Genomic DNA, 14,896 nt, shown 5'->3' with positions numbered 1-14,896 from the left:
ACTCAACTGTTTGGTTAAAAATTCAACTTTTTTGTTGAAAAATCATCTCTTTTGCATGAAAGTTTAATTGTTTTGTTAATATTTGTTTATTATTAAAAATTAAAGTATTTGTCTTAAAATTTATCTTTTATGGTAGCAAATTAATTTTTTTATGAAATTTCAACTTTTCCGGCTTAAAAGTCAACCTTTTTTGAAACCTTTGACTTCTTAGCAAGAACACTCAACTTGCTTGATTAAATTTCATTCAGAATGAAACATATTTCGGCTAGAGACCTTAGATATATTGTACTCACATTAATGCAATTTAAAAGAATTTCTTCTCCTATTATTCCTCAATTATCTTGAAAATTCTCTCTATTTTCCCTTTTTTTGGGAGCATTTTGGGCTGTGAAATTTTAAATCACTTTTACAATAATATACATTCCATATTGTTGGAAAAACCGGGAAATAGCTTGGATTTTTTTAAAGTTCGAGCGGCCACCCTGAATTACTTTAGTGAAAAAAAGGAACTCATTGAAATTACAAGTATAAAATAAGAAAGTAATCATTATTATTTCCATAAGCTGAGATATTTGATGAAAAAATGTATTTTAATAAAAAAATTGTTTTTTTATTCAAATTATTATTATGATAAAATGTATAATATCCGTAATTCTCGAAAGCTTTAAGGGAATTTTAACTGTTACAGTCAGGGCGCAAATGACCAATTTACGTCGCTCGATAAACCAAGATTATGAGCTGCAATAGGAAGAGTAACATCTCATAGCTTCACTAGAAGCTTTTCAAGACAAGACGTTAAAATTGAGCTCGTTATTGCGGCTTAAAGTTAAAAATGTGACAAACTTATATTATGTAGGTGTATGGTATATTTGACGAGGTCACTAGTCTTTCGCTTAAACAAGATTTAAAAATGACTGCTATGTCGAGGCTCAAATATACATTCATGAGAAAGATTCGTAATCTAGTTAACTACTAGTTTAATAATGGACGATAAACTTTTAATATCACGTAAAACCATGACTAGCAGTGACATTTCACTCTTTGTTAATGTACCATCGTATGCGACGAGGTCAACTAAAATTCCTAATTAAAAAGACATTTTTAAAATTTAATAACTTGTTACAAATTTAATTAATTATGAAATAATTTGTAAACCTTTTCTTCAATTTAAACTCATTGACAATTACTGCGGACTTTCAAAAACATCGTTACGCTATCCTAAACACTTTTCCAGCAATAGCTTAAACCCCCCAGCGTGAAAATATTGTGATTTTTAAAGTACATAGAGTAAAAATAAAGGAATAAGATCTTTAACAAAAATTAATACATAGGCATCATATTACATTAAATATGAAAGTCTTAACATTTCGAGTCAAAATGTATTGCATTTTCCAGCAAACAGTTAAATTTTTAAACAAAAAAGATCAATTTTTTACTAAAAGAGATGAATTTTTGACGCAAGAGTTGAGTATTTAAGCCGTAAATAAAAAAAGTTCTAATTTCATCAAATAATCTAATCCTCGAGCCAAAAAGACGACTGTTTTAGGATACAGTTTAATTTTCAATCAATAACCAAAAATGCAATAGTTCATTTTCAACCAAGAAGATTAACTTCCCCCCAAAAAGATGAATTTACAACAAAATAACTTAGAATAGTTAAATTTTAAGTTAAAAAAATTAATTTTGAAACTAAAAAGAATTCATTTTGAACAAAATAAGTAAATCTTTTACCAATAAAATAAATTTTTTACATAGTAGTTAATTTTTCAACCCATTAGTCGAATTTTGAACTGAAAACTATCTATTTTCAGCTAAAAATGGATCAGTTAAACGTTCAGTTGAGGGAATCGTCATAAAATTTGTTACTCTCCCTCTACCCGGCAGTGTAACGTACTTTTTGAGCGGCCCCTACTAAACAATTCCAGTGATTCAATTACAAATTTCAAGTCATTATTTTCATACTATGAATTATAGAATCATTTATCATTTCTCACTCCTATGATAGAAGCTCTGTACCTATTTACACGCCATGAAGGAATTGCATGTGTTACGCTCAGTGTTATCGCAATTACAGGCACAATAACCATAAAGCATTGAATTTCAATGAGTACAAATACATAGGGCCGATATTATCGACGAAATAGGTTTCTTAACATAGGCTCACACACACGTCATTGAGTATAATGTTCAAATTCTGAATAGCGAAAACTAATGTTAGCTGGTTTGTTATCAACTATAAAATAAATTCAGTTTCATTAGATTTTTTGAAATTTATTTCCATGATTTTCGAAAAGAACATTGATTTAAACTGTTTTTTCTTTCATTTAAAAATACTTGAATGAAATTTTTCTACTCACATAAATATGTGACAATTCTGAGTGATGAAAAGGATTTTTTATACTCTAAAACTGAGATTCTCTTAAAATATACATAGAAAAAAATAATTTCAAAAGTTACACCTTAAAATTGGTGTGCCCTTAATTTGGGGGTTTATCACAAATTCAGCAATTTGTCTGAATTTTAGTAGGTTAATGTCTGAGTTTCAGAACTTAATTGTACGTTTTCTCATATTCAAATAATCTTTACATGAATACTTTTTTCATTGTAAACAGTATATATCTTCTAATTTTTTAATATCTTTTATAATAGTTTCATAACAGAAACCGTTCATTAAAAACTTGACTAGTATAAAACATTAACTTATGGAAATATAAAATAGCCTACATAACAATGACTTTAGCTGTTTAACATTTCTCTAAATTGGATGTGTTGCAGTCATAGATAATATTAGATTTGACAAAATAATCCGCTATTGATTGACATCAAAAGTGACATACATTAAAAAAAAAGTGATATGATCATTTCGGGAAAATATAAGAGTGAGATAGACAATTTGGCTATGTTTAATATTTTTCCTTAAATAACAATGTTATCCCTGTTAAAAAATGTCATGAATAATATCGCGATTCTCAAAAGAATAAGTACATTATTTTTCCAGGACTTATTGCCCTCAATATATCTATAGGATTGTTTTAAAATGAATGAAATCGAATACTCTGAAGATATCAGCTGGTTAAATCTGGAGTTCCTTTATGGAGAGTTGTGTCACCACTTACTCCGCTTCTGATTGGTGCAGCCAAAACGGAATCGGATGTTTGGAAATTGGTGCGACTTTCAATTCAAATTTAATGTTCAGTCAATGATAAAATTGTAAATGAATATAATAAAAATAATAATGTAGGTGTAATAATGAAGAAAGTTTGAAAAGTGAAAAATATTTTTTTATACACACTTTTAAAAAAATACTATTATTTAAGACTGTTTGATAAAGGCTGTAACATCTAATAAATACACAGTAAAAATAAATACTTAAAGTTATATTCGACTTTATTTCAGATTTGACTTGAATTAAGGAAGTACCTGAATTTAAGTGTGCAAACTATCTTGAATAAAGCACTAACTTTTCTCAAATGAGAAATCAGCATTTGTCTATTGGAATAAAGTAAAGTATCCTCCTATATTTCAATATTCAGTTCTGAAAGTAAGTTGAAGGCAACCTGAAATAACCTGTAAGGCTTTTGTCACCTAAAATAAAGGAATATACCTTTTCTGAATTTCAGGTTCGTACTACCTTGCATGATGTTACAGAACGCTGACGCTACTATACAGCTCGTGGCCATTTGTTCTAGTCGCATCCTACACCAATACTCCACGTCGCGTTGGTCATTGTCGGCTATGATACTATGTTTCCATCATTCGAGGAGTTTTCGTTTCATAGATTTAAAAATGTGCTGCAGCAAAATCAGTTCCAGTTATCAGCCAATATTTGGATTATTAAACCAATCAAAATAATTAAACTATTACCAAACTTTTTATTTCGCAGCGTGAGCGCCCTTTCAATACATTACGGAACGCAATTGTCTGAAGATTTTGGATCGCACCTGCCCCCAATATACCGTTTTTCCATTTGTCCTACTTTTCCTGTAATTTCTTACAAGTTTGAATCCAACTTGTATATTTTCTAAATCGAATAACTATTATATAAAAACAGCTGAGGAGTGTGGGCAGGGCGTGAGAAAGTCCTGGTTTATAGTCAGAATATTACCTGAATTTCAAATAGTCCTGACCTGAATTTCAGGAATTTAATTCCCTTAATTTAATGTTCAGATGTAATTCTTAATTACAGATTGCTTATGCTTCTTTTTGTGACACCTTAAAATAAGCCGAGTTTTCGACTTAAATTAAGTACTTTTTTTGCTATGTAGTAAGTAGAATAACAATAATAATAATTTAGATGTGTTCATTAAAAATTATTAAAATGTAAAAAAATAGACATGCATTTTTACAATAATAATTATTTAATTAGCTAAATCAAATTTTATACTACAAATGTTCAATTTTTACGGAAAAAAAATGTGACACAATATGGGGAAAATTGTCTAATTGTATTGTTTGTGAATTAAAGTAAAGAAATTGAATTCGGAGGTTATGGCCTTTTCTTCAACAACTTTCGATTAAATTATTTCGAATAAAAATAAATTTAATTCAATCACAGAGAAGACCAAAATGAACGTCACATTAAAGTAATATTTTGTAAAACAGAGTTGAGAAATCGGAAATAAAAAAAGTATTTTTATGAGGTTAACCCCCCTGTTTGCAATAGATGTGTGTAATGTTTTTTAGCCCTAAAAACTTTTTTTCAAATAAGTCTTTATTTCAGAACAATAGGTAAAACGTAAGAGAAAGTTTATGATATAACTAAAATGTAAATTACATAAATAAAGTAGACAAGTTTTTACTGCTGATTTGTTTGAATCATATTTCAATTCAAATTTGTTTAATTATACAATGAATATCAAAGAGAATTCATGCTGCGGGCGAACGTTCATTTGAAATCACATTTCAAATTTATACATTATTCTATAAAAATAATAATGGAAGACAAATTACAGTTAAAAAAGAAGATAGAACCTCAATTCTTATTGGTAAGTTATGTGCATAGCCACGCTTTTGCTAGCATATTTATTTTCATGTATTTTTCCTTTGATTTAGCTTGGTTACAAATTCTTAGACGAAAGAGCAATTCTATATAACCGGGTGCAATGATCTGAATATTTGTTCCATTTCATGGAAAGTATCAAACGTAGCTTCATTGGCGTAGAAGAGCAAGATTTCTTTATATTCTGGATTAAAAAAGCTTATTTTCAAAACAATCACTACACAAAAATATGTATTGACTTGTAACCTCTTCTTGACAATAAATCAAATGTTTCGCGCTTCGTTACGTATTTCTGATTCCGGTTTCGCGGCGGCTAGTGGAGGGGGTAAAGTGACACAACTCTCCCTAGAGGAACTCTAGTTAAATCCAATTTAAGGAGCTGATAAACAAATGATGAACCTAGCAACCATAAATTTACAACAGGTCAAGTTTATTTATTGTAATTCATTTTAATTTGTACCATCGTATTGCATCATATGAAGCGGATTACTATTAATCAATTTAATATTTTCAACACGAAAGGCGACGAATAATAAAAGAAAACTAAACAAAATTTTTCTACGAGAACTGAAAAGGTCCTATTTTTGGATTAATTCATTAATATTTTTTTAGTAAATCGCAGCAGTTCTACTTCATAAACAACAAAATATTATGATGAGGTTTACGTAATTGACTCAGGTATTCTTCATTTCATAGCATTTATTCAGCTGACTTGATTGAACGTTTAATTTAAAATTCGAAATAGCTTCAGTTATCTATTTTATACCTATTTTTCGATAATTGCTCATATCCTTTATTGAAATTTGCTTTCAAATATATCCGTTATTATTTAAAAATAATATGAACTTATGTGCAAAAATTTGGTTTTTTTTTTAATTATCTCGAGATCATTAAATAATCTTTGTATTTGACTTTCAGGTAATAATAAGAAAAATGTCCGGGGCTATTCAAGAACCTATCAACACTGAAAAAGAAAAATAGAAGAGTCCTGACTATCTCTGTATTACAAGCGGGGTAAATTTTGAATCAACCTACATGTGGAAAATTACCAATTTCAATGTGTTCAAAACTGCATTGAGAGAAAATCCACTCAAATCAGAAACTTGGGACCTGAAAAGTAATATGAGTGTGAAACTGAACTTCAAACTTGTAAATGAACGGCCATTTCTATCTTATATTGATACTCATACATTATATATGACTGTTTTAAATGAATCGGGCCTTGATATCTACAAATTATCAACGTCTGCCCTTGTTGTTGGCGAAAGTAAAGCGGAATTTTTCTGTTAAACTTCATCATTAATTGATGTAAAAGCTAATGCTGAATGTAAAGCAATCGTTCTCTTTTTTTCGAAAAGTCAATTTGTTCAAAATCCTTTAAGTTTGCAAGATGGTTCCCTCACAATAATGATTTTTGTAATTGAGTTGAAAGTGTCTCGTACTTCTATTAAAGTTTATCGACCGTGATTATTATTCAGTAACCGAGATCTCTTGATCGCCTGTTATTAAAATAGCTGGAATTTAAGAAAATGTATTATCAATATTTATATATTATGTTAATAAACCACTTTTAAAATATTTATTATATAACCCAATATATTTTTTTCTGTACAAAGAATTCTTCTATATGTACTTTAAAGACAATCTACCTGCTTCGTGAAAATCGTTTTTTATAACTCAGGGGTCTCAAACCGTGGAGATTTTATGAAAACCGTCAAAATAACAATTTACATTTAAAAAAAAAAAACACATTTTCATAATAGAATGAAAATGTAAAAATACTACAGAAATAATTTTTTATTGTATTGTGGAAAGAATCCTCAGTCTTTGCCCTTCAGTTAAAGGGTTGTCAAGTCAGGGATGACTCAATTACGTAACACTACCTCCCTTAGAATGAAAGTTTTGATTACATCATTACTTTGAACCCGAGTAAGACTAAGTCTAGCCAAAAGGGATGGATTTATTTTCAGGAGCTCTTCACTTATATAAAGCGAAAATAATAATTACTGTTTGCCATTGTTCTTGTCGAGATTGAGGGATCTCGATCAATTTACAGTGAAATTCATCATCAAGCCAGGCGGAAAAATAAATTTATTATGCAAACAAAACAGGATATTGCATTCTTCTAGCATATTGCATTAAAACAGAAATTAACAATGATTTTTACAAAACGCCAATGGCATTATCTCTGCTATTATTTCACCAGTAAACTATTTTTCCAATAAAATTCTCTTTTAATTCATTAGTCTCAATAACAAACGATGAAAAATTTATTGAAATTAAATGTAGACTCTGTAAGCCAACCATAACTATTTGAATCAAGAAATCGAACCCGATCGAATCAGGGACAGATATACTATCAAATTACATGATATTTCGTTTTAATTTAATAAAGTACCGACCTCTACCTGAAATATCGAGGTGAAGACCTGTCCCAGTGAAGTGATCTCGAGCGAAGGGTGAATCCGGTTGGGAGCCAGATATAATTATTTGATGTAAGGTGATCTCAATTAAGAACACCTCTAGAGCTTATCTACGTTCTATCTGGCACGGTTTATAGTGTTTCTACATGCAGGCAGAGTATGCTACATTTTCCTCTACCCTGGCTTCGCAACCCCTATTTAGAATCAGATATTAACTAAAAACTCTTAGTTATTTAGGGTGCCGATTGGGAATCAATATTTCTGAATCTTTGAAATATACTATCTTACTTTTTTTTTCCTTTCTGCAAACAAATAAGTTTCTAGTGTTTACCTGAGATTATCTACTTGAATATGCTCTTATTAAGGTTTACTTTCTTTTCATTTTAATATGTCGCCGAAGTAATATAATACACCTTCGAGAGCCATAAAAATTGTATGCTTTAATGGCATAATGTGGCGCCAAGCATAGCATACATAAAATGCCATCGATCAAATCTAAATTCTTGCTACCCTAAAAAAAAGTTTATGTAAAGTGAGAGAGCCATTCGCTCCCTCTTACGCTTTATGCATCCCTTTATAGTTTTGACCAAAGAAAATCAAGACTTCCAAAGGTACTTAACGAGATCGAGCCGAGTATCCTGTCACCATACTAACTTCGTGAAAGATCGTGACTCATTATTCGCGCACATATTATCCATCATCTCCTAGAGAACCTAGTTTTGAATGCTTTCTCGAGAAGCTTCGAAGTTTTACAAATATAAATACAATTGCATTTTTTTAATTAGAAAAACATTTCTTTTCCTTTTCTGCTTTTTTCACTTTTCAAATTTTAAGTTTCAAGCTGTCAAAAGTAAACAGTTTTGAGTTTGAAGTTGGTGTATAAAACTCAGTTGAAAAGAAATATATTTAATGTGCAGAAATTATACATTTAAGAGTGTTCGAAGTTTAAATAAACATTAAGAATTAAAAAACATTAAATTTAACCAATTTCAAATTGCAAGCGTTCTTTGTTGAATAATTTAAGACTTGGGGCCTTTAAAATTATATGATGTTTAAAGATAAAATATTCAAAATTGTATAATTTTCAATTGATCGGGTCTGAAATCGGACAATTTAAAATGGAAATGTTGGTTTTAAATTTTGCAATATAAAACTGTAAACGTTGTAATCCTGTTTCGTATCTTTATCAAACATTAATTCTAAATGCAATATTTAGATTCCCTAGAATTTACTTATAAAATATTACTTATCTAATGAGGAGTTCAATTGAAATAAACATGTTGAATAAATATTGCTCGTCTCACTGAAATAATAAATGTGTATAGGTAAGCCTATCTGCCGATCACATAGTATTCGAACCTCGTAAATAAATTTTGCTTCAACTTTCCTATGGGTATAAGAAGCTAAACGTCTACATATATGCATTTAAAGTAAATACTTGCAATAAGCTTTAGGTCTTTAATATACTTGCAATGTATAAACAAAAGTATAAACAACCAACTCTATCGCGGAACGACAGTATACATTATATTGACTTCGTGAAGAACATGAGCAGATGAAAAACTCCAAATATACAAAAGATAAAATATGCGCTGATAAACTAGATTATTACATTAAACCGAACTGATATATCTTCCTGAATATAAAAACCTTTAAATTATTATTTGCCAAAAATTTTGACTGTATATCTGCCTCGTTTTCGCTAAATTTGATCAATCTTTTTTACTAAGTTATTTTGTTGAAGGTGATAATAACATTTAACGAAAGAATCCACAAGGGTCATATATAATTTTGTACAATACTCGCGTACAATCTACGAAGGCATCTAGGACCCGATGTGTGTAGCAAAGGGCACTTAAACACGGCGACGTAAATACGCGAAGTGGACGGAAAAACGGTGTCGCGAGTTCGCAAGGCAAGTAAATGTGGGTCAAAGGAGAGTCGAGTCCCTCTTTTCCAACTCTAAAGCCTCCTACCCTTCTCCTTTCATCTCTAAGTCTATCTTTCTCTTTCTCATTTTCTCATTATGAAAAAAAGCGAGGATAAATTCGAAGAGCGAATCACGAAACAATGAAAAAGCGAACTGCACTGTGCCGTCATTAACCCTTTGCGGACAGATAATTTCATTTAAAGTCAAAAACTGTTTTTCGGATTTTATCTCTTTTATCTAGAAAGTAAATGTTTGTAATCATAATGAAACCTTCCTGTCAAAATAAATTTTTGCAACTTTTGCAGTTTTGGTAAAAATAATTCTGCTCTCTTCTAGTCACAAAATTCAGTCTCAATGTTTTATTCACCATCCTCGGAATTCAATTTCACCAGTAGGATGTTAGAATAGGAAATGTATAAACAAAACTAAACACTTAACAAAGGCTTGAAATCGTTATTGAAAATGATTCTAAAATCACGGAATATACTCTCAGGAATTGCATTATGTAATTAGTGAATGCATGCGTTTATGCGTAGATTGTTTTCAACATTGAAGAGCCACTAATGTGAGTAATCAATTAGCACTACTATCTACTCTTGATTACATCCCAACTGTGTTAAACCGAATAAAGGATGGTAAAAACCCTATCTTACGTAACAAATAATCTAAACCATTTCGCGTGTAACATGTTCCTCCGGTGTAATTAAGTAGCTAACTAATGCACTAAAACAAAACTATTGCATATAATTATTATAGTGAGATCATTTACGACCATTGCATTTTAAATTCTCATGAAAATCGATTTCTCAACCAATAATGAAATCCGGGTTGTTAAACGTGCGTAGAGAAAATAAATCTACAGAAGACTACAATGGAATTCTTGTGAAACTTGCAGTCTCTTTAAAGTTTCATTTTTTCTCTTATCTCTATTCATTCAGGTTGTATAAAAAAGGGTATTTTCGTCGTCGTATAAAGACCTATCCTTCACATGTACAGTTACCCATATGATTTCCATATATATTTTAACCTATTTGGGTATTCTTATTGTGGAACTTTTGCTGGAAACTTTTTGCAGGATTCGGGTTTATCAATTTCTTTAGGAGACCAAACCTGACTAACAAGTATATTTATTTTTTTTTAATCTCAGAATCCCTAAACAAAAGTTGACCGGAGTTTGTTTAGGATCTTTTGGCAGAGATCCTGAGAATGGGAGTGTTGTGAAATTTGAACTGACCTTGCAGTGGGTGCAATTGTGGATGACGGAGTACGATTGCCCGCAGTCGTATCGCGCCAATACTTCCTCAAACTCGCAGTGTAGCCTGGCCGCGAGGGCATCAACTAGAAGTAGTTTATCCAAGGCATCGACGCATTTTCGGCCCCCGTTCAAAACGTCTTCCAGCGGACCATCCTTACCAGGCGTCAGGGCGTTAACCACCGCGTGCTCGCAGCAGTGCCGTAGACGCAGGCCACTCGTGAACCAATATCGATTCTCCCTCGGGGTTAAAAAACTCAGCGGACTACCCTGACCAAAATCATCCCGACAGATGTCTCTCTTGTGCGACTCCTCAAGGTAAAAAAGGCACTGTTCCGGAGCCGTCCGCTTGCCAGGACTCGTGTCCGCGCGCGATTTCCTGCCGCCACGATCTGCCCCTCGTTTGCTATTATCCTCATTTTCCTCCTCCACCACATCGTCCCCCGGCGACCTCTTCACGCCACTCCACGATCTCGATTTCCTCCCCTTAATTTTACCACTGATAATTTCATATCTCTCAATAACCTCACGAAAGGCCACGTTGCTGTCACCTGGTGATTTCGGCGTACAAGGTAAGGGGCAATATTTAGGGACCTCCGGGGGACCACAACTACCCTGAAGATCAGCTGGAGCTGGACCCGCAAGATCACATGCCGATAGCCACGGATTAATTTGGTTCACCTCCCAAGAATATTCGTTGTAAGGATGTACTATCTGACGCTCTTGGACAACCTGCTGACCTTGGCGCAGATGCTGTTGTTGTCCATTGTTACTTGGAATGTACTGTTGCGCCGTGGACGAAACGTTGCGTTGCATGTAATCCTCATTTCGGGAGAGCGGTGATTTTTGCGCCAGGGCCGAAGAGACCTGAGGTGAAGGATTAGTGGAGCACAAAAGCGGCAACGCGAGGAGATACAATATGAAAAACAATTTGTAGCTCTTACTGTAACCTTCCAAAGGGTTCCTTGTCTTCCTGATTTTCGGGAAGTAAATAGAGTTAGGATCCTTGAACGGGAAGAGTTCACTTTTATGGTATCCGTAGTTAGATGATTTTGAGTAGCGGGCAGTGTGAATTTTTTTCTCATTCCTACTCCTCTTCTTGCTTTTAGACAAGTAGTCACTTTTGTCGTTTCTAAAATCATCGGAACTCGTGTATTTGTCTTTACAACAAAGGTGAGATCGTAAAGGGGTCTTCTTGCTCTTGTTTTGAATACGTGAAAAATTTTCATCGTGAACATCAGTCTCGTGGAGAAAGCTCTCGTCGCTCGTTTCACTCGCGATAGTTCTTGTGGACTTGAAGGCATCGAAGAGGTATCCACCTGACACGACGACGCACGTGGTTGTTTCAGGTAAATCTTTGTCGAGCGACGATCTCTCGATTTCATTCTGAATTTCCGTTTGTTGGTTACTTCCTTCTCTGGTGTCGTAACTTCGCTGCTTCTTGAAATACAGTCTCTTTCCTGAGTCACCATTGACAGCATTTTCGTCGTCTTCGCCGTTGTCGTTATCGTCGTGAATAAAGGCAGTGTGAGCAAGCACATTGTTAAAAGGTAAGCCCAAGAACTTCGACCCTGCATATGCCGATGCGTCCACAAGGGAATTGGTGTTGTACTCCGCGACGAAACTGTTTGTGTGGGCAGCTGGTTTTCGGCAGAGAATCTTTCTTCGTTTGTTACCCCAATTGAGTCGACGGTACGGGTGGTACCGTTGATGTAACGCAGGCACACAGCACGAATACGGGTTTTCTCTGGAAAACTGCGACAATTTCTCGGCGGGCTTCTGTACCACATCATAGATATGAAATTCGGAAGAAGCTTCAAGGTCAGAGGTATTTCTGACCTTGAGTTCTTTGTCATTGTAGCAAATGCAATAAAAGGACCTTCGGTTCTCAGTGAATTTACAGTCCGTGGAGAAAGAGGAAGAGGTCCAAGAATATTGACTGCAGAAGTGCTCGAAGGAAAATAATTTGCACGTGAAAGATCCTTTGAGAGTGATTGGAGCGCATTCAGTCTGTACTGCAGTTTGCTCTCTTTTCCTGGTTGTGGGTGGTCCCGTGAGTCGGGGCGAGTCGAGTCGCATGGGCATGAGATCGGGGACTCTAGTGAGGTCCCCACGTCGTTGTCGTCGACGCTCCTTGTCGAGGACCGTCGAGCGATGGTGCGACTTCCTTCTTTCCTGGTGATCCCACCCTGAAACCGTGCGGCGGGCACGAGGAACGCCGTTCGGTGATGACGAAGATACCTCGTAGTGCAAAAGGAAATGCTGTGCGTTTTGTGTTCGCGTACGCCGTGCTGCGGGAGGCCCCGCATCGCTGCCAGGAAGGCCTGAGCCCGCCTTTCGCCTCACACGTACGCTTTTGGCTTTCGCCTGCTCGCCGTACTCGACGGCCCTGAATATAACCGAAAAGCGGCACTGATTCCGGCAGCTGTTGGTCCCAGAACCACTTCCCCCTCTCGGACAAAAAGCTCTCCTGGTATATAGCTTCTTCCAAGATGACACTCTGTGCACCTCGCATACGTTCTTCCCAAGCCGTGATCCACTGGGAAAGATTCCGACTCCTCCTTTCTCCTGGTGTTGATACCTCCTGTTCTTCTTTTTCTTGGAGTAACGTAGTCTTGCAGTATGAACCCAGGTCAGTGATCCAGAGAAATGGTCGCCTGACTCGCCCGCCGGCGGGTCTCCTCTCAACGGAATCAGCCCCGCTCTTACGCGTCCCGGGCCGATGGACCAGGAACCTGCCTGTACGGTCCGGGTTGGCGGGGCTTTTAGCAGTTCCCCTGGGCCAGCGATGCACAATCGACAGCCCGCTGTTGCTGCTGCAGCTGCGACAGCAGCACCGACGAACCCTTGTCCGCCTCCAACAGGCAGGCCACCCTCTCCCAGCAGTAGCGCCAGCCGCTTGACAGCACTGTTCCCGGCTGATCCGTCTCGATGCCCGAAAGCACCTGCCCCTGTTGCTGCACGTAGTCCCCCTGCCGAGGCTCGCGAGCTTCCAGAACAGGACACTGAGGTTCATGCTGCATCCTGAACACGCGGCAGTACCACCACGCTCTACCTCCCCGGCACCGTCGATTATCACGGCCGTCGAAGGACGCACGACGAGCAAGACGAAGACGAACGCGTATGCGTCGAACCTCGGACTCGATCGCGAGACCCCATGGACACACCCTCGAACGGTTGCGACGAGGTCACGTCCTTTCTAACCTGTCAGAACGTTACACTATGTAGGTCGCATCACGACAGGGTCGAGCACGCACTACTACGCTATAAGAAAGTGAGGTTAAGTATTAGCACTCGCGACTCGAGGACGGCACCGTGTTACATGACCGCGCGCGCGCACCTTCGTGGCATTACGATAGGTCGTAGATTAATTCGACTTACTCAGACGAATCCATCTTCTACTGCAACCTTCATCGTAATGCTTTCGAATGATCCGATTAACTTTATTTCGATCCGTTTTTAATGCTCACGTCTACCCCGACAATTAACCCGACACCGCAGTTGTCACTTTTTACTTGTCAAACAAGTCCTCACCACTCTTCACAGCCTAACCGACACTCGATGACACCTCAGAGACGCATTTCAAGCATCATCACCGAGTCATTACCGCACCAATATCTTTCCTCCACTCATCTCCTCAAATCTAATCCCTGAACCCTGAATCACTGAATCAACTATTACTTCTTGACACTCTAAGCCCCCCTTCCCAAACAGGCTCAATCCTGAACAACAGTAACAAACATTATGACAATCATCAATGCAATTTCTCAACTCCACTGACAGGTGAATAATTCTTCCTTATCCCGTAATCATACGTTATATCAACAATTTACATATTGCTTTTGAAGTTGAACCACACTCTTGTCCCGTTAAACGATCAGCAGTATACTACGAGTACCACACGGTCTAACGGAAATCCGAACTGGAAATCACTTTTAAAGAGATTGACTGACAAGATGAAACAGAGAGAAAGGTATGGAACTCGATAAACTACACTTTACTTTTGGCGCCCATCTAGTATCTAGGGGCTGCCTGCATATTTGCGAAACATACAATAGGACATGACAACGAGTCGTCCAACATGGGGGGAATATAACATGAAAATTCGTGGACTTTCCGCAGGTGTCACGTACCGCCGGCCGTTCTTCGAACCGTCAGTGGAGGACGGGCGTCGCGAGGTCCGCCATCTTCGTTTTTGCCGCTCCCCGCCCGGGCAACCCAACGCCTCCACCCCAGCGCTCTTCTGCTCTACACCACCACTCTCAGCTTCCTATATCTCTCTCTCCACCCCC

Source organism: Belonocnema kinseyi, chromosome 2 (assembly GCF_010883055.1).
Source record: "Belonocnema kinseyi isolate 2016_QV_RU_SX_M_011 chromosome 2, B_treatae_v1, whole genome shotgun sequence".
Lineage (NCBI taxonomy): Eukaryota > Metazoa > Arthropoda > Insecta > Hymenoptera > Cynipidae > Belonocnema > Belonocnema kinseyi.
This window is presented reverse-complemented; position numbering follows the sequence as displayed.